Source organism: Bacillus rossius, chromosome 1 (assembly GCF_032445375.1).
Source record: "Bacillus rossius redtenbacheri isolate Brsri chromosome 1, Brsri_v3, whole genome shotgun sequence".
Lineage (NCBI taxonomy): Eukaryota > Metazoa > Arthropoda > Insecta > Phasmatodea > Bacillidae > Bacillus > Bacillus rossius.
This window is the reverse complement of record NC_086330.1, coordinates 60,124,673-60,152,397: the sequence shown is the minus strand read 5'-3', so window position 1 is coordinate 60,152,397 and position 27,725 is coordinate 60,124,673.

The window sequence follows — 27,725 nt, the reverse complement described above, 5'->3', positions numbered from 1 at the left end:
AACGACAACGGCAAAACTAAATACTAAAATAACAAAGCTGTTCTATTACTTCTGTAATATCTTGTCATTAAATTTACAACCAAAGATGAAAAAAACGGTAAAATTCACAAAAATAAAATTCATTACAAATCGAAACAAAGTTATTACGAGAGAAAAGTAAAACTAATCAACGAAAATGAATAGCATACAAGCTAACACGTTTTGATAAAAAAAGCTATTAAACAGAACATAGTTATTTATGTTGTACCAGTTTTATCTTAATCTGTGTTGCCTTTTGTTTCACGTTTAGCAATTATAAACATCGTCAATTAAATCTCAGACGATAGCTGTGATTTTTGTCGAATTTAGTCTCTCAATAATTATTTTATTTAAGAATGAACGATACTTAAAAGAGATATTTTATGTATTTTCAAAAAATAAGAGTGTCTTAAAAGAGTTATATACTTATTTACAAATAAGTGGGGTGTCATAAAAGGGTTTTCAAGGTTTGCCATTTGCAGATTGTCATTTCTTTCGCCAAATGTTGCAATAATTATTTACGAGTAAGTATTTACTAAGACTTAATTATTGATTTTTTATTTATAACAAATAAAATGCTTTTATTTTTATTGTAAATAAAAAAAGTTCCCAATACAAAGCCTACATGTCAAATTATCCTAAAACTTTAAATCTTGATAGTACCTGAAATTTAAAAAGGTTTGCTGAAGTCTGTAACACTCGGTAGAAAAAAAACTTTTTATTTTTACGTGGATGGACAAATGTTATTTAATTAAGGAACTACAAAACTAACATTTATATCTGGTGCTAAGATTAACCTCAAAAACTCGAGCATTATCAAGTTGATCGCATTCATAGAGACCTGAAAATTTCACGATATTTTTCTGTTACTTCAAACACTAAACTTCATACATTTGTACACAAATAAGTATGTGCCTATCTTTCATTAGCTGCCACCCCTATTTATCTCCCGGCCGGTTTGCGTGTGACTGGGTCATCGGGATTTTGGAGGCCTAATGTTGTCATTGGTTTCATGTCGTTCTTGGCGGGTCAAAACTACGCATAGTTTTTCGCGGAAAAATTCCGAGAGTGGTTGAAAATTAAAACACTGTAGCAAAGTCTGTGTTTCGTGATTGGGTGAGTTTCTTTCAGGTAGGGCCTACATGTCTACTGTTAGGACACCAACCACAGTAATTCAGTACGGAAGCAAATGCGTCCTGAGTGGCCGAGTCAAATAAGCCAATGGAGTCTCTTGTAGATGGCCGCCTATAGAAAGAAGAAACCGCTGGCGCGGATATAACTTGCTGCAGTCTGATTGGCGTTCATTTTTTTTTCTCGCGAAAATTGCCTGGCCCTACGTATACTCCAACGAGAACGCTGTTCAAGTGTATAATGTTACACATTCCAGCCTCTCTCCAAATAATAACGCAAACTTTTCAGATCTCTACTCGTGCGTCCATTGGCTGTAAAGTTAATACATTCACTCAGGGTTGCGCGTGACTCGAAGGTGTTTGCCACTAGCGTGTAACCTGTCACTCAAAACAAGGATGATTCCAGTGATCAAACAGTTACTGTCCAGTGACGGTCGCCAAACCTTAACGTGGAAGTTGCTGGTCACTGGTTATCATTAGAGCCACGGAATTTTCGCGCATTCATTTAGTCGCAAGCTAGAATGCAAACCTCCACACTGTCGCACTGTGTTCATGATTGGACAGCAGTTATCTGGACACGCCCCTCTACGACCGTGAGCCAACGATGTCCAGCTAAGAGAGAAGTAAGCAAATCAGGTAGTGCCAAATAACAAGAATAAAAATGTTCTCGCTAAGAAATCAACCAATGGGAAAGTAAACATGGGTCGAGCACACCGATAACTTTGAATTCTATCCTGAGGCCAAAGGAATCCGCGAAATTTCCGGGACTCTAGTTATCATTAGTGGCAGACATTTTTCGCGAAAAAAATCTGAACGCTTATTAGACTGCAACAAGGTATACCCGCAGCAGCGGTTAATTCCTTGTGATTGGCTGCCGTCTGCGAGAGAAGTCGTTGCCTTGTTTGACCGAGACACCCAGAACGCGTTTGCTTCCGCACTGAAATACTCTGATTGGTGTCGTAACACTGAACATGCACCTGAAAGAAACTCACCCAATCACGAAACGCAGACGATGTTACAGTGTTTTAACTTTCAGCTACTCTAAGAATCTTTTCGCGAAATGTGCATGGCCCTGGTTATCATTATTACACCAGTCCGTGAATTTTGAATCTGTCTATTTTGCAGATCTGAGTTCCCCTCAAAGAACGTAAAATGTAATACGAAGACTGTGCTGCAAATCATATTTCACAATTTAAAACAAACAAAAAAACCGACGACACTCTGGAAGAGGGAGAAGAGAGCTACGCCCTGGTTTATTGAAGTACTTCGCTGGTTAAAGTGTGATAGCGTTCATAAGAAGAGATTTAGTGCAAATGGCTGAGCCCGTTTTTCGTTTCTCACTGCCTGCACAGTTTGCAGTCCTCAACGAGCGGGAAAGAGAGAGAGAGAGAGAGAGAGAGAAAGAGAGAGATAGGCCCCAGTTTCAATCACCCAACGGTGTTCTTAAAAAATTGTGGGTAGAATAAGTTTGTCGATCGTGCATGTATTTAAAAGTGTTCTAAATATTTTCATGAAATAAATATTTTATTTGTGTTAGATATTGGATAATTTTTTTAAGCAATAAGGTATATTAAATAGCATTAAGAGCTCTGGCATAAGTAACAATCATTATCTTTACGGGTGCAACCATATTTAAAAAACCAGTATCACGACAATGCTCTGGCGCCCTGTCGTCCCGATACCCGTCGGTGTCGTCAACCCTGCCCGACACGGTATCGTTAAGGGTGGGTGTAGGGCGCGCCGTGAAACGCGGAGAGATGTAAATTAGGGAGGAGAAATGAGACAGGTGGGAAGTTGGGGGGGGGGGATGGGAAACGAAACTCGAACATTATCTCCCGAAGTTCGCCGCTGCGGCCGGGCGTCTCCACTCGGGCGGGCTCCGAAGTTACCGCTCCAGCGACGAGCCGGCGAAGGAAGGGTTGGTTTGAGGAAGATTGGAAGAAGGGAGGGGGTGGGGTTTTTAATCCGTTGTTATTCGCCAAGTTCCCACAAGAAGAAGGAAGAGAAGCCTTGTTGAGGCAGGGGATGGGGGGGGGGGGTCTTGGCGGCGGCCTGTTTTCCTTCCACTCTAGCTGCTTCAAGTGGAACTAGGAGTATGTAGTATCGTAGATTTTTTTGGGGGTGGCGGATGGAAAGGGGAGGGACGAGAAGTAGGCGGAACGCTGGAGTTAGTTACTTATCCTTTTTTTTTTTCCCCTTGTCCAACTTAAAAAGTAAGCTGCGCGCTTCACCAAACCCCGAACTTCCCCCCTCCGTATGACCTCCCCGAGTGTTGAAGAACTTATAAATTGCCTAAGGGTAGAACACACTTTAAAGCCGCATGCATGCAAGGTGGAATATCTTAAGAAGCTGGCACTAGTGACATGGACAGGATTTGAGTTCGAGAAAGTAAGGTGGTGGTTGGGTGGTTTTCAATTTTGGTTTGAAAACATTCATGTTGCACTACTTGCACCTACAAGGTGACCATTGTTTACGGACGAGCGCTCAAGCACACACACATTCGAGTATAAAAATGTTTCGCAGGAAAGTCGAACATGATATGTAAACGTATCAACGTTTATAATAAAATAATAGCGTCGCAGAAACATGTGTAGCTACTTTTACAACATATTTGTAACAAAAGTATTGTGCAATTAAACTAATTTACTTTGATATAATTTTATGCATAACACTTTATTCGGTGATCAATTATTTATGTGCGCCTTTACAAATAGTTTGGTTGTCAGAGAAAAAAAAGGCTAATAAATTAAATGTTTTAAACATTTGCAAAAACATATAGAAGGCAAATGCAAACCATCGCAGTATCACCTTGTCGTGAGAAAATTAGGTATGTCACGGCTTCTGCCACCACTGCTATATCTGTTGTCATCACGGCTATATAGGGTCATAAAGGCTATATTTGGGGCCATCAATCCTATATCTGGGATCATCACGTCTATATCTGTGATCATCACGCCTATATATGGAGTCATCACGGCTAAATCTTGGATCTTCACGCCTATATCTGGGATCATCACGCCTATATCTGGGATCATAATGCCTATAATTGGGGTCATCACGGCTCTATGTGGGATCATCACGCCTATAATATAGGTTCACTAAGCCTCAAAGTTGAGTATCAGGCCTCATTATCATCATTGTAATCACCATCATCAGCATCATCACAATAAAATTACCATGGCCAATAATATCACCACCATAAAAACCATAATTACTATGTAAAAAACCTGAAAAGAATCAAACGTTAGCGGTATCAAAAATAAATAAGTAAACATATACGTTGTACATATTAACAAGTTTGATTTGAATGTGTTAATTCAGCTGCTACATTGTTTGTTCACCATAATTCATCGAACATAAAATATAATGAATCTAAGATGTTGGGAAATGATCCACCTGGTTTTAAAACACACTTTTCTGATGTGTGTTTTTATACGATATGTTAGGTATAAGTATTTTTACAACAATGCAAGCACACACATCAAAGATTGTTAGTGCTCCCCGAAAAAAATGTTTTAACTCTGTTTTGAATTCACAACACACTTATCTTGGAATACATAATTGCGGAGTACAGTTGTGGTTGGTAAACTAAACTGCAATAAAATATAAAGATTAAAATTCAATCAGAATTTTAATTCAACTATGTATTTGCTGAATAATTAATTATATTTCCTATATCGTCATTAAAAGTCGTATCACTATAAATTATGTGTCGAGAAAGATATTAGTTATAACCTATTGGTTATATACAGGTAATTAGGTCCTTTAAATTGTTGGATGGCAACATGATGGCACTTTTGTTAGTAGGTAAACACAACACATAACACCAAATACATACAATTTTCGACTCTTGTACATTACTCAGCGTTTTTACCACTTGGTATACCCAACAATTTGCACTTTTGAATAGGGGTTCTACAGATTACAAAAAACGTAACATGTTTAATTCTGACCTCGAAAAAACAACTCTGTGAAAGACGTTTGTTAACCTTCTCGGTAAAAACTAAAATGTAGTATGTTAACGCCAAGAGACAAAAAAGTCCATATTATTTTGTCGTTACTCACACATGCAACTATGAAAATACAAAATATAATTACGGATGTGAAGAATCCTTACCAAAGTGTTGATTCCAAACTGGCTTTCGACTTTTATGTCACACCAATCATGTTACAGCTCTCTTACCTGAAACACAATAAATTGAAGCGTTAAAATGTTGGTAAAACAAAATTATTACCATTTATAAAATTTCTGAGGTTTTAAAAAAAGATATACTCAAAAAATCATTGCGTAAGACTTTAAAATAAGGGTAGATATTAAGAAGAACCGTTACAAGAAGTGACAAACATTAAATAATTATTTAAACTTTATTTTATAATTAACTAGTCTCAATTTAAAAAAAAAACATTAATTTTTATATTTTATTCTATAAGAATTATCATAAATACACTTTGCATTTTTTAAAGTTATTAATGTCCATTCACAGAGTAATGGTACCTTTTCTTCTATTGCCTAGTAATTTTAATAGTTGTGGTAAAAATTTAATTTAATAAGACTTTAACCATCACGCATAGGCATAATTGAAGTAGCAAGTAATTATGCCTTAGGCCGGATTCAGAGAGCGAAACCGTTAGAATAAAATCTAGGGCAAACATTTAATGAAGTAACGGCTATTTCTCTGTAAATCAACTCTTATTTGCTTGCTGTTCAGTATAATTTAAGCATAGCCCCTAAACGTTGATCATTTGGGAGTACCTATAGTAAAAGAAAGTAAAGTTCTTTGCACAGGATTAGTTGGCTCATGATTGCCTTAAGTTTAACTTAAGTTGTGTGGGGAGTTCAAACATAGCCAGGCTCAACTTTTGCTTTGTGGAAAGTCTCAAAAATTTTATTGTGAGACACTAACATGCACGAAGTCATCGTCAGTAGTGGCAATGAATATTTATCACAGCCTTCATCATAAGCGAGGAAAGTGCGGCGTCAAAAAAAAAAAAACCAAGTAGGGAAGCAGAAACACATTGCTTGGACCAGAGTCATTTTCCGTGTTCTTTCATTACACAGATAAAAATTTCGCCTGACAGGAAGACGCAAATTGGGGCGCTTGAGGCGTAGAGGCATACTATCTTGCAGCCTCGTTCCCCGAGCAACCACAATAAAAGTGAATGGGGGAAAGGAAGGGCAGATGCGGCCAATCTTGTCCGGAGGAGGAGAAGGGGGAATGGTGATTTATCTTCTTGGCCATTATGTTTCGCAGCCCAGGGAGATTACTGCGCATATGATACCTACTTCTTTGCTGGAGATGAAATGCGGCAAGCTAGCCGCTACACTTGCGCCGGATAACGGGTGGCTTCTGAAAAATTGTAGGCTGACTTTTACACAGATAAGTATTACACGACTGTGGTTTCATGAAAGAATTGTAACTACAATTTGTCTGGTAATGATGATTTAGATACATTTACACGAATGTGATAGGAAATACAGTACCGCGGTATAAATAATTAAGGCATCAGATAAAATTATTAGGTAATCCGACAAACATAATTAAGGGATCAGACAAGATGTGTTTTCAGCATAAGTACGAGCTATAAGCAGTGTGTATTGACAGCCAGTCGGAAAAGTCGGGGGGGGGGGGGGGGGGGGGGAACGCTACTGCGACGTGTCTTGCAAACAGCAACTGGACGCAGGGAGTCATCTCGAACTATCGTAATCGTCTTCATGCAGATGAACTCTATGCACATAGGCCCTTTGTGTGTTTCCCTCCCACAAGAGAGCACTGTACAGCCCATAGAAACTGGGCGGAGGAACATCGTGGATGGGGGCACGCCGACTGGAGTTCCGTTCTGTTCTCCGATGAGTTGCGATTCGGTGTGCAATACGATAATCGAAATGTTCTCATCTGGAAAGAAAAAAAAACGTGCAATGCGAAACAATCCAGCAAGGATCTGTTATAGACTTTCTCATTATTTATGTCTGATCCCCTAATTTTTTTTACCATTGTATATGACGGCTTTAAATCAGCACAAATAGTTGAAGTTCGTCTATGCTTCTGTTCTGTTCAACAAGTAATAGGGTTGGTTAGTTTAACGTTTGTTGAGAGTGTGCAATTTTATTTTTGAATCCCAGCGATCTGTACAAAATCACGAACTTGGCTCTTCTCTACAGGACATTTTTTTTTCTCCCGAGAAACTTCGCAAGGATAAGATTCTTCGTATGTAAACACATACAAGTATATCAAGTTATTTTTTGCCTATAATGATAATAATGATAATAACTCACTAGTTGTTGTACGTGCTTCATGTTAATGCGTATCCACCGTTTTTCTTGGAACACGTGAATATCTGAATTATTCTTACGACGTTTTGTCAGGAATGGTGCAACATAATATAAAATGCTTCTAAGTACTAATATTCAAAAGTGATATGTTAAATCAGCGATTGCATACCTCAAATAGCACATCATGTTTTTTTAATGTATCTCAACTAACTTACCTACATTGCGGCGCTTCTAAACAACAGTAACACCGCTAGATAAAATTAACAATAAAATTAAATTACAGTTTAAACGTATAATTTTAACTGTTTTTATGTTGTGTATAAATAAAAAAAGAATATATTTTCTTCTTTGAACAGTGGGAAAAAAAGTTTTCAATATAAAATTCCCTTGAAGTTATCTCATAAAATATATTAGTGATAAGTTTGCAGCCATAAGATATCAGCTTATGTATCAATCACTAAGCACGACTAATGCGTTCCTTAAAATGTTCGTGTTATCCGAAATCGCGTATTCTGAAGCATTGGGTTCCATAAATAGCATAGCTAATTTACTTTATGTGTTCCAAAATGCGTAGGGAAATATTCTTAACGTAATATAAATGCGTAGAATCACACTCACCGATAAATATGTCATACCATTTATCTTTATGAGCCTACCATCGAATAATTTGTATGAAAAATACGACACTGTGTAACGGGAGATAGTTATCATCAGTCGGGTGTTGGGCTTGCCAGCCTGGGCATGACATCCAACTCACGTCGGCTACCTTTCCGTGAACAGTTCCAAACTACCCTTTCTTGGCAGTGAAGACGATATTACTGTGTGGATATTTACATTTTAATTTTTTCAAACATCAAAGTGCTTATTCGTGGATCACTGCTTGGTTCACAGTAGTATAGGAATGACGGTCCTGCGGCAGGATTCAGGTTGTGGTGCCTGTGGTGCCGACCGCCATCTTGGATTTTGACGTCACGGCGGCCATCTTGGACGAGCGTAACGGGACACAGCGTAACGGGACATAACGTAACGGGGCATAACATAACGGGACAAGTAGATCACGGCGGCCATTTTGGATCCGCCATTTTGGATCCGCCATCTTGGATGATGTCATTTTGTTTTCTCGAACATTCCAGCATTTTGTTTTCCGCCATCTTGGATTATGACGTCACCGTTGCAATTTCCGTTACGTCCGCCATCTTTAACTTTTTTATTTATTATCCGATTTTAATGAATTTTTTTTTAAATTTATAAAAAAAATTCAATTAATAAAATTTTAATATATATTTTTTTAAAAATTGAACTTTTTAGACACGGAGGTCAGAGTCCTCGGTTCGAACCCGACAGAGGCAAAAAAATTAAAAAATGGCGACCGATCCTTCCCCCTAGGTGACTGCAAGCAGACTGACCCCCACCACTTATGTCAATGCACATATACCATCAGGTAGTATGACGTCATGTCCGCCATCTTGAAATTTAGATGCCATCTTGGAAATCTGTAATTTTTATGTTAGAAAATCGGGAAAAATTCCAAAATTCATCAAAAAATTAACTTAATAGAATTCTGATTTATTATATCGATTCCCGACGAGAGTAAACAGTCGATCCTTCCTCCATGAAAGCTACCTAGACTGATCTATCACCACCAATACCAAGGTATATATATCGTCAACTGGTATGACATCATTTCCGCCATCTTGTCTTCATCCACTGGAGACCACCATCTTGTTTTCGTCTGCTAGAGTGTGCCGATATCATGTAGTATAATTACCACACCTTTGACCTCGACCTTGAAATTTGACCTTGATCTTGTAATTTGACCTTGACCTTGAAATTTGACCTTGACCTTGAAATTTGACCTTGACCTTGAACTTTGACCTTGACCTTGAAATTTGACCTTGACCTTGAAATTTGACCTTGACCTTGAAATTTGACTTTGACCTTGAAATTTGACTATGACCTTGAAATTTTACTTTGTCCTTGAAATTTGACTTTGTCCCAGTCGACCATCATGGATCCGACATTTTATGTTCAGTACATGCTACCAGGAGCGACCACCTGCTGGAGTACACCATCTTGTGCGTGTACTCGTATTATAGAGTACATTTCCATCTGGTTAATTTTATTCTAACCTGCTACATTGCAGTAATCATTTATTACCGAGGTGCCCCCCGCCATCTTGAAATTCGGACGCCATCTTGAAATCATGTAGTAATGTAGCTAGAAAAGCGGAAAAAAATCCAAAATTCATCAAAAAAATCACTCATTAACTTAAATATCGATTTGATCCGCTCCAGTCCTTGGTTCGACCCTCGATCGTTACAATAATATTTAATTTTATGAAAAAAATAATAACTTCAATAAACCATGTTCAACATTCTTAAAGAGACTTTAAATCCTCTACTACCATCATCCTATAAGCCATCAAGACCACCATATTGGAAATTCGTAATTGTAATGCTAGAGATTCGGGAAAAAGTTCAATATTCATTAAATAAATTCGTAATCTATATACTGATTGATTAGATCGACTAAGGTCCTTGGTTCGATCCCTGGCCGATACAAAACAACTTTAATTTCAAAAAAGTACCAGAAAAGTGTAAGGTTCGAGAAATAAAACACCACAAAGTCTTTTACAAACATAATATTTACTACACAATTTCTATCCTACTACAGGATCACTTGCGAAAGACAGCAATCTTATAAACATTTAGCTTTGCATAGACGTGCAACGACTACTTCTTAGCTCCAACAGCTCCAAATGCTCCAACAGCTCCAAATGCCCCAACAGCCTCCAAATTGTCCAACAGCCTCCAAATGGCTCCAACAGCTCCAAATGCTTCAACTACCTTTTCTTTCAACAGCTCCAATGATATTGGGCTACAATGCTACGAGTCTAAGAGACAACGAGGCTACAAGGCTACGAGTCTAAAAGGATCTAGCTGGTTCCGAGTTATACATGGCTGAGAGACTGCATGACTAAAAGACCGCATGGCTACGAAACTACATGTCTATGAAGCTACATGGATACAAGTCTACTCGGCTCCAACACGCAATGTACACACAGTACACACAGGAAAACGAAAAGTACACACAGTAAAACGAAACGTACACACAGGAAAGCGGAACGTACACACAGTACACACAGAAAACGGAACATACACACAGGAAAACGGAATGTACACACAGGAAAACGAAATTTACAAACAGGAAAACGAAAGTACACACAGGAAAACGAAAAGTACACACAGGAAAACGAAATGTACACACGGGAAATCGGAACGTACACACAGTAAACACAGGAAACGGAATGTACACACAGGAAAACGGAACGTACACACAGTACACACAGGAAAACGTAATGTACACACAGGAAAACGTAATGTACACACAGGAAAACGACAAGTACACACAGGAAAACGAAAAGTACAAACAGGAAAACGAAATGTACAAACAGGAAAACGCAATGTACAAACAGGAAAACGAAATGTACACACAGGAAAACTAAATGTACAAACAGGAAAACGAAATGTACAAACAGGAAAACGAAATGTACAAACAGGAAAACGAAATGTACAAACAGGAAAACTAAATGTACACACAGGAAAACGAAATGTACAAACAGGAAAACGAAATGTACAAACAGGAAAACGAAATGTACAAACAGGAAAACGAAATGTACACACAGGAAATCGGAACGTACACGCAGTACACACAGGAAACGGAATGATCACACATACAGTAGCGGAAACACAGGCTTATTTGGAAATCAGGATACAAGAAATAAATAATACTTTTTTAAAATATAAATAATTCATTTTATTTTTCATTAGTACACACATGACAGTTAATCAAATGATTATTGTATGTAGCCAGCGTTCCGAAGTTCTTACAGTATGGACGATACTTCCACGATATGCGAGTAGTTTCCTCTACGAACAGATGTCACCATCAGTCTTAGCCGGTCAACCAATATTTTTGGATCTTTCCATGATGTGGAATCAATCTCTTCTGCCACCATCTTCATTGCTTGTTTATTATAAATATTATGATCTCTGGTGTCTTCCGTTTTAACACCATCCTCAGGGTTACTTTCATCATCTAGCCAGCGATCATCACAAGCTTGATCAGATTTATTTATTATAACATGACGTTTCCATCGCTTCGGTCTCAGGACACCACCACATTCTTCGATCTTGTCAGCTTTAGGTTCTGCATCACAGTCTATGCCTTTGTAAACAGCCTCAGAGTCACTGTAGCAATCACCGTATAAGACAACATCTTCACCCAGATTACTGCAAGAACTCAATATCGTTGATGTCGAAGTGTCTTCATCGCCTGTATGTTTCCTTTTCAGGAGTCCACCATTTATACAAAGTATGGAGGATCTGCTAAATATAGGCTTGAATAGTAGTATAGGATAGCCGGTCCGAGATCTGGCGCCGGCGCGTGGTGCCGGTGCCGGTGTCCGCCATCTTGGATTGTGACGTCACGGTGGCAAAAATTCCTCAAAATTCCTCAAAAATGACTCAAAATGACTCAAAATTTCCCGTTTTCGAGGGAAAAATTCCCGTTTCGAGGAAAAATTAGGATTTCAAAAAACCACAAATGTCTTTTGCCTTAGAAGAACACCAATTCCTAAAATAGGCTTAAGCATCCTTAACTCAAGCCTCAGTTAAGCCATTTCTAGGAATAAGGATACCATGACCTTTGACCTTGACCCCGGCGGCCATCTTGTATCCGCCATCTTGGATCCGCCATTTTGGATGACGTCATTTCGTTTTCTAGAAAATTCCGGCGATGTGTTTTCCGCCATTTTGAATGATGACGTCACCGTTGCAATTTCCGTTACGGCCGCCATCTTTAAATTTATTATCCGATTTTAATGAAAAAAATTAAAAAATTATAAAAAAAATTAAAATAATATAAATTTAATAAAATATTAATAAAAAACAAACATTAACGACACGGAGCTCGGAGTCCTCGGTTCGAACCCGACAGAGGCAAAAAAATTAAAAAATGACGACCGATCCTTCCCCCGCGGTGGACGCAGGCATACTGACTCCCTCCACTTTTTTTTCAAAGCATATATATATCGTCAGGTAGTATGACGTCATGTCCGCCATCTTGTCCTCGTCTGCTGGAAGCCATCATCAGTGTATCGTCGGCGAGAGTGCACCGACGCCATGTTAGTTTAATTCTTACCCGCTAGAGTGCAGTAATCATTTATTATTACTGTGACACCCGCCATCTTGTCATTTGGCCGCCATCTTGAAAATCCATAATTATTTAGCTAGAAATTCGGGAAAAGTTCCAAAATTCATTAAATAAATTTGTAATCTATATACTGATTGATTAGGTCGACTAAGGTCCTTGGTACGATCTAGGACGATGCAAAAAAATTAAATATAACATCAATTTAACATAATAGTAACAGGTTCGAGGAATTAAACACCACAAGTTCTTTTACAAACATAATATTTATTACATAATTTCTATTCTACTACATGATCATTTGCGAAAGCCAGCAATCTTATAATCATTTAGTTCCGCAGCGGTGTGAAATGACTAATTCTTAGCTCCAATCGGTTTATACTAGACAGAGTCCAGCCAGAACCTTTACAGACATAGTCCACCTCTTCTTGACAGAGTTTGTGGATACCGTTTTTAACAGTTTGCTTCACATCGTTAGAACTGTAAATTACTGCAGCCGATGTCTTGAATGCACACTTCTTCACTTTGTCATCGAACGGATATGGCTTTCCATATATACAGTCCAACCACAAGTTATATTTCAAAGGTCCGTTTGTTGCTACATCATCAGTAAGCTGATTGATTATGTCCTCTCTGATATCATCAAGAAAATTACAAATGTCCTTCGACTCACCTAATGTATTTAAATAATAGTAGTCTTTCAATGTTCCACGAAATGCAGACTGCACCAAGTAGAAGCCATTATCGTTCACTTGTAATGCTCCGAACACAGTCTTAGGTTTAGTTCCATGTTCAGACGTCATACCAATCGGTTGCTGCACATCGGTTTTTTTGGTTGTACGCTTTCATGTCTCCAAACTAAAGCGAGGAGTCGAAATTTCTGCAGGTAGTTCAGCAGTAGGAGCACAGACTCCACCTTTACATTTTTTCGCATGATGTCGCAAACTGTCAATTCGAGTAAACCATTTAAGGCACTCATCACATCGAAACTTCATGCGAGAAGGATTCTTTGTGCATTTGCTCCGCTCATGTCTTCGTGCATCATGGGAAAATGCGAACGACGTATCACAGTAGCTGCAAGGATACCGTGGTGATGAAGACGATCCTTTCAGACCCGATCCAGATACTGACGTTGCCGCAGTTGCACCATCTCCAGGCATACTCTTATGAACATCAATGCATCGTTGTTGCGCCGAAACCTTTACTTTCTGCCGAACAGCAGGACCTTTGCATGCCTTCATGTGCGTTTTCATATTATCTTTTCTGGCAAACTGCTTATGACATTTCTCACAAACAAACATTTTACGATATAGGTTCTTGGCACATTCGCTCCTCTCGTGTCGCCGAGCATTGCTGTTGTTTGAGAAAATCTTGTCGCAGTAACAGCACCGATGTTCGCTAGTTGTCAAATCAGCATCCATTGAAGTCTCCATTGATGGCGAACCAGCGTTCGCCGAGTTTCCCTGTGCAGACAGCACTAGCAGCATTAAAGTCTCTTCTGCTGGCGGTACCACGTCTGTTGAAGTCTCCTCCAGTGTTGACATCGACGTTGCCAACGGGATCTGCTCCACCATCGTCGACGCTGACGTCATGGTTCCCGCAGTCGATGGTACAACCTCCATCGAGTTCGTCGTTAAAGTCGGTAAAGATGCCATCGAGTTCGCAAGAACAGGTAATTACGTGATTAATGCACCAGAAGAAACAAACTAGGTGATCCTTACACCGACGACGTCAGTAACAAACTAAGCATCCTGTTGTCTAGAGCTCGCTTATATATACATGCACCGTATGGAACAATACGCTAGTCAAATCAAGAACCATTTACAATAATACTAGAGTCAAAACAACATTAAAAATAGAAGGACCATCAACGAAAAGGCAGCACATTTGGAAGCACCGACAACGAAAAGGCAGCACATTTGGAAGCACCGTCATCGAAAATGCAGCACATTTGGAAGCACCGACAACGTAAAGGCAGCACATTTGGAAGCACCGACAACGTAAAGGCAGCACATTTGGAAGCACCGACTACGAAAAGGCAGCACATTTGGAAGCACCGTCATCGAAAAGGCAGCACATTTGGAAGCATTGTCAACGTAAAGGCAGCACATTTGGAAGCACTCACAACGTAAAGGCAGCACATTTGGAAGCACCGACAACGAAAAGGCAGCACATTTGGAAGCACCGACAACGAAAAGGCAGCACATTTGGAAGCACCGACAACGAAAAGGCAGCACATTTGGATGCACCGACAACGAAAAGGCAGCACATTTGGAAGCACCGACAACGAAAAGGCAGCACATATGGAAGCACCGACAATGAAAAGGCAGCACATTTGGAAGCACCGACTACGAAAAGGCAGCACATTTGGAAGCACCGACTACGAAAAGGCAGCACATTTGGAAGCACCGACAACGAAAAGGCAGCACATTTGGAAGCACCGCCAACGAAAAGGCAGCACATTTTGGATGCATCATCGAATAAGGAAGCACATTTGGAAGCTCCATCAACTAAAAAAGGCAAAAAGGAAGCACAAGTTACGAGATCTAAGTCTTAGTAAGAAATCATAATACAAGAAACTGTTTATGCATTTTTTAATTTTTTTAAATTTTTTATTAATTTATTTTTATTTTTAAATATTTTTTCTTGTAATTTTATGATATCAAAGAAAACATGTGGTGGTTTTCTCTGTGTGCTTCCGATTAATCTGGTCAATATTATGATGGTTTTCTCCGTGTGCTTCCGATTATTATTGTTAATATTATGGTGGTTTCCTCAGTGTGCTCCTGATTATTCTTGACAATATTTTGATGGTTTTTCCCGTGTTCTTGCAATCATTCCTGTGGTTTCTTCAAGTGTTTCTGATTATTCTGAGAAACCGCTCTCTGCATGGATTTTTTTTTGTTCTAATGAGACATGACATTTTATTTGGAGTTACATTTAATTCGATAATTTATGCTACTAAATCAAAACTTGCAATATTTTTATCAGGTGGAATTAACAAATATCATTACTCAGTCAAATTAATATTACGCCATGAGACATCTGTGGAGCACCAACATGCAAGACGAACTTCCTTTTCCTTGGAGTCTAACGAAGCCATCCTTCTTTTGCGATCGATAGTGAGCATCCCACATCCCGCATAAAATAACTAAATATTATTTACCTGCAAGCAACATGTGGCGACATCTGTTGTTGAAAAGCAGAACTACATGCATAAAGTACTTTTGCATGAGATATATTAATTCTCGCTGATGAAATATGAAAAAAAATTCTATTTAAGTATTGAATCTAATTTAAAACACTCAATTGGTATCTGGCATTAGTCTCAGTAACTAATATGAATTCCGATTTGGGATCTGACGCTGTATCGAAAGAACATAGGTGTAAGTTTTGCAGTAAAGAGTTTATCTTGAGAAAGAATAAAAGACAACACGAGAAGAATGACTGTGTTAAAAATCCACTGCGCAATATGATAAGTTGTGTTCGATGTAGCAAGTCGTTTACGCGGAGAGAGCCTAAAAAGACATGGCAGAACTTGTAGCGCCAAGCCTGCGTACAAGCTAGAGGACAACGATGAATCTACTAGCCTAAGGAAGAGTGATCTGCATTACGACAATAATTTTCTTAGCTCTTCCGATATCGACAAAGAACTTAAATTGAAGAAGGTTGATGATTTACGGAAGAATGAAGACAGTGGAAGAATCCTTAACGTGAAAAGTGAGAATATATTCCAGCCGAATTCAAGTAGATCTTTCCTACTTTGTAAAAATGATGGACTCCTAAAAAGGAAGCATGAAGACGATGAAGACACTTCAACATCATCAACATCGAATTATTACGGTAAATTGGGTGAAAACGATTCCTTCTACGGTGATTGTTACAGTGACTCTGAGGCTGTTGACAAAGACATAGACTATGATGAAGCACCTAAAGCTGCCAAGATCGAAGAATGTGTCGGTGTCCTGAGACCGAAACGATGGAAACGACGTGATATATTAAATAAATCTGATCAAGCTTGTGATGATCACCGTCTCCAACTTGAAAGTAACCCTGAGGTTGGTGGTAAAACGGAAGACACCAGAGATCATAATATTTATTATAAAGGTGCAAGGAAGATGGTGGTAGAAGAGAATGATTACACATCATGGAAAGATCCAAACATATTGGTTGACCGGCTAAGACTTCTACATGGTTCGCTTTGTGCAGGAAACTATTCGTGCATCAAAGAAATATCCTTCATACTCAAGGAACTGAGGAATGCTGGCTACATACAATATTGACTTGTTTTACTTGCATTTGTATAATGTAAAGCAATAAAATAAATAATTTAAATTATAAGAATGTAATGATTTTATTTCTTGTATTATGATTTCTTACTAAGACTTAGATCTCGTAACTTGTGCTTCCTTTTTGCCTTTTTTAGTTGATGGAGCTTCCAAATGTGCTTCCTTATTCGATGATGCATCCAAAATGTGCTGCCTTTTCGTTGGCGGTGCTTCTAAATGTGCTGCCTTTTCGTTGTCGGTGCTTCCAAATGTGCTGCCTTTTCGTAGTCGGTGCTTCCAAATGTGCTGCCTTTTCGTAGTCGGTGCTTCCAAATGTGCTGCCTTTTCATTGTCGGTGCTTCCATATGTGCTGCCTTTTCGTTGTCGGTGCTTCCAAATGTGCTGCCTTTTCGTTGTCGGTGCTTCCAAATGTGCTGCCTTTTCTTTGTCGGTGCTTCCAAATGTGCTGCCTTTTCGTTGTCGGTGCTTCCAAATGTGCTGCCTTTTCGTTGTCGGTGCTTCCAAATGTGCTGCCTTTACGTTGTGGGTGCTTCCAAATGTGCTGCCTTTACGTTGACAATGTTTCCAAATGTGCTGCCTTTTCGATGACGGTGCTTCCAAATGTGCTGCCTTTTCGTAGTCGGTGCTTCCAAATGTGCTGCCTTTACGTTGTCGGTGCTTCCAAATGTGCTGCCTTTACGTTGTCGGTGCTTCCAAATGTGCTGCATTTTCGATGACGGTGCTTCCAAATGTGCTGCCTTTTCGTTGTCGGTGCTTCCAAATGTGCTGCCTTTTCGTTGATGGTCCTTCTATTTTTAATGTTGTTTTGACTCTAGTATTATTGTAAATGGTTCTTGATTTGACTAGCGTATTGTTCCATACGGTGCATGTATATATAAGCGAGCTCTAGACAACAGGATGCTTAGTTTGTTACTGACGTCGTCGGTGTAAGGATCACCTAGTTTGTTTCTTCTGGTGCATTAATCACGTAATTACCTGTTCTTGCGAACTCGATGGCATCTTTACCGACTTTAACGACGAACTCGATGGAGGTTGTACCATCGACTGCGGGAACCATGACGTCAGCGTCGACGATGGTGGAGCAGATCCCGTTGGCAACGTCGATGTCAACACTGGAGGAGACTTCAACAGACGTGGTACCGCCAGCAGAAGAGACTTTAATGCTGCTAGTGCTGTCTGCACAGGGAAACTCGGCGAACGCTGGTTCGCCATCAATGGAGACTTCAATGGATGCTGATTTGACAACTAGCGAACATCGGTGCTGTTACTGCGACAAGATTTTCTCAAACAACAGCAATGCTTGGCGACACGAGAGGAGCGAATGTGCCAAGAACCTATATCGTAAAATGTTTGTTTGTGAGAAATGTCATAAGCAGTTTGCCAGAAAAGATAATATGAAAACGCACATGAAGGCATGCAAAGGTCCTGCTGTTCGGCAGAAAGTAAAGGTTTCGGCGCAACAACGATGCATTGATGTTCATAAGAGTATGCCTGGAGATGGTGCAACTGCGGCAACGTCAGTATCTGGATCGGGTCTGAAAGGATCGTCTTCATCACCACGGTATCCTTGCAGCTACTGTGATACGTCGTTCGCATTTTCCCATGATGCACGAAGACATGAGCGGAGCAAATGCACAAAGAATCCTTCTCGCATGAAGTTTCGATGTGATGAGTGCCTTAAATGGTTTACTCGAATTGACAGTTTGCGACATCATGCGAAAAAATGTAAAGGTGGAGTCTGTGCTCCTACTGCTGAACTACCTGCAGAAATTTCGACTCCTCGCTTTAGTTTGGAGACATGAAAGCGTACAACCAAAAAAACCGATGTGCAGCAACCGATTGGTATGACGTCTGAACATGGAACTAAACCTAAGACTGTGTTCGGAGCATTACAAGTGAACGATAATGGCTTCTACTTGGTGCAGTCTGCATTTCGTGGAACATTGAAAGACTACTATTATTTAAATACATTAGGTGAGTCGAAGGACATTTGTAATTTTCTTGATGATATCAGAGAGGACATAATCAATCAGCTTACTGATGATGTAGCAACAAACGGACCTTTGAAATATAACTTGTGGTTGGACTGTATATATGGAAAGCCATATCCGTTCGATGACAAAGTGAAGAAGTGTGCATTCAAGACATCGGCTGCAGTAATTTACAGTTCTAACGATGTGAAGCAAACTGTTAAAAACGGTATCCACAAACTCTGTCAAGAAGAGGTGGACTATGTCTGTAAAGGTTCTGGCTGGACTCTGTCTAGTATAAACCGATTGGAGCTAAGAATTAGTCATTTCACACCGCTGCGGAACTAAATGATTATAAGATTGCTGGCTTTCGCAAATGATCATGTAGTAGAATAGAAATTATGTAATAAATATTATGTTTGTAAAAGAACTTGTGGTGTTTAATTCCTCGAACCTGTTACTATTATGTTAAATTGATGTTATATTTAATTTTTTTGCATCGTCCTAGATCGTACCAAGGACCTTAGTCGACCTAATCAATCAGTATATAGATTACAAATTTATTTAATGAATTTTGGAACTTTTCCCGAATTTCTAGCTAAATAATTATGGATTTTCAAGATGGCGGCCAAATGACAAGATGGCGGGTGTCACAGTAATAATAAATGATTACTGCACTCTAGCGGGTAAGAATTAAACTAACATGGCGTCGGTGCACTCTCGCCGACGATACACTGATGATGGCTTCCAGCAGACGAGGACAAGATGGCGGACATGACGTCATACTACCTGACGATATATATATGCTTTGAAAAAAAAGTGGAGGGAGTCAGTATGCCTGCGTCCACCGCGGGGGAAGGATCGGTCGTCATTTTTTAATTTTTTTGCCTCTGTCGGGTTCGAACCGAGGACTCCGAGCTCCGTGTCGTTAATGTTTGTTTTTTATAAATATTTTATTAAATTTATATTATTTTAATTTTTTTTATAATTTTTTAATTTTTTTCATTAAAATCGGATAATAAATTTAAAGATGGCGGCCGTAACGGAAATTGCAACGGTGACGTCATCATTCAAAATGGCGGAAAACACATCGCCGGAATTTTCTAGAAAACGAAATGACGTCATCCAAAATGGCGGATCCAAGATGGCGGATACAAGATGGCCGCCGGGGTCAAGGTCAAAGGTCATGGTATCCTTATTCCTAGAAATGGCTTAACTGAGGCTTGAGTTAAGGATGCTTAAGCCTATTTTAGGAATTGGTGTTCTTCTAAGGCAAAAGACATTTGTGGTTTTTTGAAATCCTAATTTTTCCTCGAAACGGGAATTTTTCCCTCGAAAACGGGAAATTTTGAGTCATTTTGAGTCATTTTTGAGGAATTTTGAGGAATTTTTGCCACCGTGACGTCACAATCCAAGATGGCGGACACCGGCACCGGCACCACGCGCCGGCGCCAGATCTCGGACCGGCTATCCTATACTACTATTCAAGCCTATATTTAGCAGATCCTCCATACTTTGTATAAATGGTGGACTCCTGAAAAGGAAACATACAGGCGATGAAGACACTTCGACATCTACGATATTGAGTTCTTGCAGTAATCTGGGTGAAGATGTTGTCTTATACGGTGATTGCTACAGTGACTCTGAGGCTGTTTACAAAGGCATAGACTGTGATGCAGAACCTAAAGCTGACAAGATCGAAGAATGTGGTGGTGTCCTGAGACCGAAGCGATGGAAACGTCATGTTATAATAAATAAATCTGATCAAGCTTGTGATGATCGCTGGCTAGATGATGAAAGTAACCCTGAGGATGGTGTTAAAACGGAAGACACCAGAGATCATAATATTTATAATAAACAAGCAATGAATATGGTGGCAGAAGAGATTGATTCCACATCATGGAAAGATCCAAAAATATTGGTTGACCGGCTAAGACTGATGGTGACATCTGTTCGTAGAGGAAACTACTCGCATATCGTGGAAGTATCGTCCATACTGTAAGAACTTCGGAACGCTGGCTACATACAATAATCATTTGATTAACTGTCATGTGTGTACTAATGAAAAATAAAATGAATTATTTATATTTTAAAAAAGTATGATTTATTTCTTGTATCCTGATTTCCAAATAAGCCTGTGTTTCCGCTACTGTATGTGTGATCATTCCGTTTCCTGTGTGTACTGCGTGTACGTTCCGATTTCCTGTGTGTACATTTCGTTTTCCTGTTTGTACATTTCGTTTTCCTGTTTGTACATTTCGTTTTCCTGTTTGTACATTTCGTTTTCCTGTGTGTACATTTATTTTTCCTGTTTGTACATTTCGTTTTCCTGTTTGTACATTTCGTTTTCCTGTTTGTACATTTCGTTTTCCTGTTTGTACATTTAGTTTTCCTGTGTGTACTTTTCGTTTTCCTGTTTGTACATTTCGTTTTCCTGTTTGTACATTTCGTTTTCCTGTTTGTACTTTTCGTTTTCCTGTGTGTACTTTTCGTTTTCCTGTATGTACATTACGTTTTCCTGTGTGTACATTACGTTTTCCTGTGTGTACTGTGTGTACGTTCCGTTTTCCTGTGTGTACATTCCGTTTCCTGTGTGTACTGTGTGTACGTTCCGATTTCCCGTGTGTACATTTCGTTTTCCTGTGTGTACTTTTCGTTTTCCTGTGTGTACTTTCGTTTTCCTGTTTGTAAATTTCGTTTTCCTGTGTGTACATTCCGTTTTCCTGTGTGTATGTTCCGTTTCCTGTGTGTACTGTGTGTACGTTCCGCTTTCCTGTGTGTACGTTTCGTTTTACTGTGTGTACTTTTCGTTTTCCTGTGTGTACTGTGTGTACATTGCGTGTTGGAGCCGAGTAGACTTGTATCCATGTAGCTTCATAGACATGTAGTTTCGTAGCCATGCGGTCTTTTAGTCATGCAGTCTCTCAGCCATGTATAACTCGGAACCAGCTAGATCCTTTTAGACTCGTAGCCTTGTAGCCTCGTTGTCTCTTAGACTCGTAGCATTGTAGCCCAATATCATTGGAGCTGTTGAAAGAAAAGGTAGTTGAAGCATTTGGAGCTGTTGGAGCCATTTGGAGGCTGTTGGACAATTTGGAGGCTGTTGGGGCATTTGGAGCTGTTGGAGCATTTGGAGCTGTTGGAGCTAAGAAGTAGTCGTTGCACGTCTATGCAAAGCTAAATGTTTATAAGATTGCTGTCTTTCGCAAGTGATCCTGTAGTAGGATAGAAATTGTGTAGTAAATATTATGTTTGTAAAAGACTTTGTGGTGTTTTATTTCTCGAACCTTACACTTTTCTGGTACTTTTTTGAAATTAAAGTTGTTTTGTATCGGCCAGGGATCGAACCAAGGACCTTAGTCGATCTAATCAATCAGTATATAGATTACGAATTTATTTAATGAATATTGAACTTTTTCCCGAATCTCTAGCATTACAATTACGAATTTCCAATATGGTGGTCTTGATGGCTTATAGGATGATGGTAGTAGAGGATTTAAAGTCTCTTTAAGAATGTTGAACATGGTTTATTGAAGTTATTATTTTTTTCATAAAATTAAATATTATTGTAACGATCGAGGGTCGAACCAAGGACTGGAGCGGATCAAATCGATATTTAAGTTAATGAGTGATTTTTTTGATGAATTTTGGATTTTTTTCCGCTTTTCTAGCTACATTACTACATGATTTCAAGATGGCGTCCGAATTTCAAGATGGCGGGGGGCACCTCGGTAATAAATGATTACTGCAATGTAGCAGGTTAGAATAAAATTAACCAGATGGAAATGTACTCTATAATACGAGTACACGCACAAGATGGTGTACTCCAGCAGGTGGTCGCTCCTGGTAGCATGTACTGAACATAAAATGTCGGATCCATGATGGTCGACTGGGACAAAGTCAAATTTCAAGGACAAAGTAAAATTTCAAGGTCATAGTCAAATTTCAAGGTCAAAGTCAAATTTCAAGGTCAAGGTCAAATTTCAAGGTCAAGGTCAAATTTCAAGGTCAAGGTCAAAGTTCAAGGTCAAGGTCAAATTTCAAGGTCAAGGTCAAATTTCAAGGTCAAGGTCAAATTACAAGATCAAGGTCAAATTTCAAGGTCGAGGTCAAAGGTGTGGTAATTATACTACATGATATCGGCACACTCTAGCAGACGAAAACAAGATGGTGGTCTCCAGTGGATGAAGACAAGATGGCGGAAATGATGTCATACCAGTTGACGATATATATACCTTGGTATTGGTGGTGATAGATCAGTCTAGGTAGCTTTCATGGAGGAAGGATGGACTGTTTACTCTCGTCGGGAATCGATATAATAAATCAGAATTCTATTAAGTTAATTTTTTGATGAATTTTGGAATTTTTCCCGATTTTCTAACATAAAAATTACAGATTTCCAAGATGGCATCTAAATTTCAAGATGGCGGACATGACGTCATACTACCTGATGGTATATGTGCATTGACATAAGTGGTGGGGGTCAGTCTGCTTGCAGTCACCTAGGGGGAAGGATCGGTCGCCATTTTTTAATTTTTTTTGCCTCTGTCGGGTTCGAACCGAGGACTCTGACCTCCGTGTCTAAAAAGTTCAATATTTAAAAAAATATATATTAAAATTTTATTAATTGAATTTTTTTATAAATTTTAAAAAAAAATTCATTAAAATCGGATAATAAATAAAAAAGTTAAAGATGGCGGACGTAACGGAAATTGCAACGGTGACGTCATAATCCAAGATGGCGGAAAACAAAATGCTGGAATGTTCGAGAAAACAAAATGACATCATCCAAGATGGCGGATACAAAAAGGCGCATCCAAAATGGCCGCCGTGATCTACTTGTCCCGTTATGTTATGTCCCGTTACGTTATGTCCCGTTACGCTGTGTCCCGTTACGCTCGTCCAAGATGGCCGCCGTGACGTCAAAATCCAAGATGGCGGTCGGCACCACAGGCACCACAACCTGAATCCTGCCGCAGGACCGTCATTCCTATACTACTGTTCACATCAGTTCTGTAAGGCCCGTTTTTTTCCTCATACCACCATTCATTTAACAACCTTTTCCATGTAAATTATCTGTTCTTTTCTGTTCCGGTATCTAATGTCAAATATATTCCCGCTTGTACAATCAACAGCACCAGACTTATATAAATATTTGATAGAGTCCTCGTTTCTGTGTGATTGTGCGCACAGTTGACTCGCCTAAAACTAAAGGGCGACAAACAGAAGTGTGGCCTTCATGACATTATGCACGCCGTAACACTTCTAGTTTTGTCTCAAACACTTGAACACGATGCATTACGCTCTCACTTGGAAGCCATGATTTCTCTACGATTCCAATCGCAGGATACAGTTACAAGCAGATGAATAGGCTGACGTGGCTTGTGTTTGTGCGAGTTCCCTGCCACTGGCTGGACTGAGTTCATCACGACCCTGTCTGAGGCCCGGCGACAACTGTTTGTCACGGCGGCATACGCGCGGACGTAAAAAAAAACATTTGGTCCTTTACATTCCATAGCCGCAACTTAACTTGCCATAGCTGATGTTTGTACAATAACCGATAGCGTAGTCAGACCTGCGCGCGAATCACTTCCTCCCTCGCATGGCGAACTGTATGCCACGGTGCATCTTTGTTTACCGAGTTGAAACAGACTTCATGGCGTCATGTCGACTATTTTTTTTTGCCTGTGGCGATTTCGTGTTAATTTAATTTACAGACATGCTATTTAAGACTGGGGAAGTAAAATTAACGTCACGCTAAACGAATTCGCGGAATCTGGGGGCGTGCTAAGTGAGGGATTGGTGTATACTGTTTAAAATAATTGAACTTATAGTATACAATATGTTCTTGAATAACATTGATACGCTAAACTTACTTCTCTTAATAGAAACAATAAGTTTAAAAAAGTGAAGAAAAAAATTGGTAACTGATTTGAACTAATTTGTTTGTGAATTCGAGCACGTCATACGCTTAAAATTGTACAGCAAACAGAACAAAAAAATGAAAATAATTTCGGTAGAAAAATTAGAACCTCTCAATCCTAAGCATGAGATCTTTCCATCTTATTTGACTTAAATTGGAATTGTCAGTTTAAAAAACTTAAAAAAATACATAACAGCCAAACATTGGGTATCAAAAACGTAAGTCATATACATTCGAAGAAAATATATCTTCTAAACTGATTATGTCACTTGTGAAAAAATCCTCAGGGTCAATTTATCGCTGAAAAAGAGACCAGGTTACTCAATTATAACGAAATCGTTTTAGGTTCGCATGTATTTAAACTAACAAACTCTGTTGCTTGGTTATTTGTACCTTTAAAAATTTTCGCTATTTTATTTTGGCTAATTTAATTATTTTATTTAAACACCTTTAAGCATTTAACTGGATGAGCTGCAACTGTTCTGTCTACTATTGAAAGAGCTGCATAGTTTTGAGTTAATAGCCAAAAGGTTTTGAAATCCTCACATGGATTTCTACTTGTCTACAAATCGCAGCGATTAAAAAAGCGCGTACTAATACAAAAATACTTAATTTTGAGCTATAGATGATTGGCCTAAAATTACAAGTGCTATTACAACCCCCGCTCGCCCCCGGCAAATGTTCAAACATGTTTCGCCATTAAGTTATATCAGTACACATCGTAATGGAATATACCACTTGAGATCATTCTCTATAGAGCTCTGGTGTTTTAATATCGAAATAGTTACATCTGCACATTTATAACACCCTAAATTTTATTAATTTAAAAAGTTTATGGAGTAATAAACCCATGCACATATCGGCTCGTCTTCCCAGAGTCCCTCAATTAAGAAAAAAGTTTTAAAATTTTGGAGAAATATGAATATAATTTACCGGATTTCACTCGTAACATTTGCCTTGTTAATTGCGACGATTTGCGAAGATCTGATGACAAATCGATGGTCGTGGAGTGTGGACAATGAAGCGAGGATGATGCTGAACGTGGGGGGAGACGGTTTCGCATTACAAGCGGTATGGTGACCTTAACAACCAGGACTCCCCTCTCCACTTCTTGGTAATGTATGACCCGGCACCCTGCATCGCTCATCCGCGGCAACCCGTGACGTATCCCCGGGGAAGCTCCGCCTTCCCCCCCCCCCCCCCCCCCGTGACCTCTTGGTGCCCCTACAGAACGCCGCGCCAAATAAGTTACGCGCGGGACGAGGTCTTTAGTCCTGCGTTACGCCTCATGCATTTTACAGGAATCACTCTCTCACTTCCCCTCCTTAAGAGCCCCTCCTCCCTTCTCACCGAACAACAGCAACATCAGCCATGCTATGCATCTGCTGTTTTTTGGGTTCTACAATATCGCTTTTCGTAAAACGTCAAGGGGAAATAGGCCAAGCAATCTTGGAATTTTCCATATTTTGGCTATAATTCTCACTTGTAACTATTTATCCCGATGTTTGGGCATGTCAAGGCATAAATCATAATCCCCCAGACATTCTATACATTGTGGCAACCACAATTTTACTTCGAGCCTGTTAGCGCCGCGAGGAAATAACTGATTATTTCACGCAGGCGACTAATCATGATAACAACACCAATGTTGACTTCAACAAGTAGCCAAAGCTAAGTCCTACGTCCTGTTGGGTCAAAACATTTTTGCACAGAAGCTTTTTTGCAAGCAGTATCAAAATATTTGAAACTGCGCAAGATGGCGAGGCAACGCTTATCACCTCCTTGCGAAGGTTTACAGACAACTATTTTGGTGACATTCCGTAATATGCGATGGATGTTGTTGACCTCTACGCTTGTATGGGGAATTTACTATACATCATTATCATCTCCCAAGTATTTCATTTTTTCCCTTAAATAATGTAAAAGAGAAATAGATACCAATATTGTATAGTAAATTTCTTAAAACATACTAGGGGTGCACGAGCAGCATATTTTAATGACAAATCGAGTCAAGAATAGTAGTGCAAAATAATCGAGTTTATCGAGTCGAGTAGTTAGCATAACTGTTTTTTTATTTCAGTAACAGGAAATAGTGGCACAAACATAAAAACTGTACAAAGTCACTCGTGATGTTTCGGAATCACTATCATAGTAATAACTGCATAACAGCCTACAGTCCCTACCTAGATTATTTATATTTACAAAATACTTTTATATTATTATATGAATTTAACATTAATAATTGTAAGCAATTAGTATCTATTAATAAAAAAATATAGAGTACTCTTTCAAATTACACTACGAAACTAAATGAAACTAAAATAAGATTTTTCTGATTGCAATTTAGTAAAGACACCAACCCTAGCAAATTCAATACTTATTTATCTACATAGTTAATAATAATGAAATGGCGGAAGAATATAAGCGTCGCATGCTGAAATACTTTAAATTTAACTATTACCTTTTTAATTAATTCTGCATCAACTAATCACGTTTCCTACTGAACTGCATTGCACGAAATTCACAATTATTAGGTACATAATCCTAGTATACTCCAAGTTAGTATGGTAACGATGTTTCATGTTTCATGAGTGTTATATTATATCCCTAGAACAAACAGTAATCTACTAGAATTTTTATACCTTAAAAAATTAGGCTCGAGTCGAATACTTCAAACTTTGTAGCTGCATTACTGCAAAATGTTTTGTTATTTTTTTGTTGTTCTGGACTTTATAAGTTTTACCTATGTGTTTAGTTTATTGTGATTTTTTTTCATTGTTGTTGCCTTTGTAGCACGTTTCTTAATTACGAAATTGGTTTACACAAAAATGACGACATGGTAAAAAAAAAAGTCTTAAAACATTACAAAAAAAAAGGTTTTTTATATTAAGCTGGACAGGCATATAAAGTACT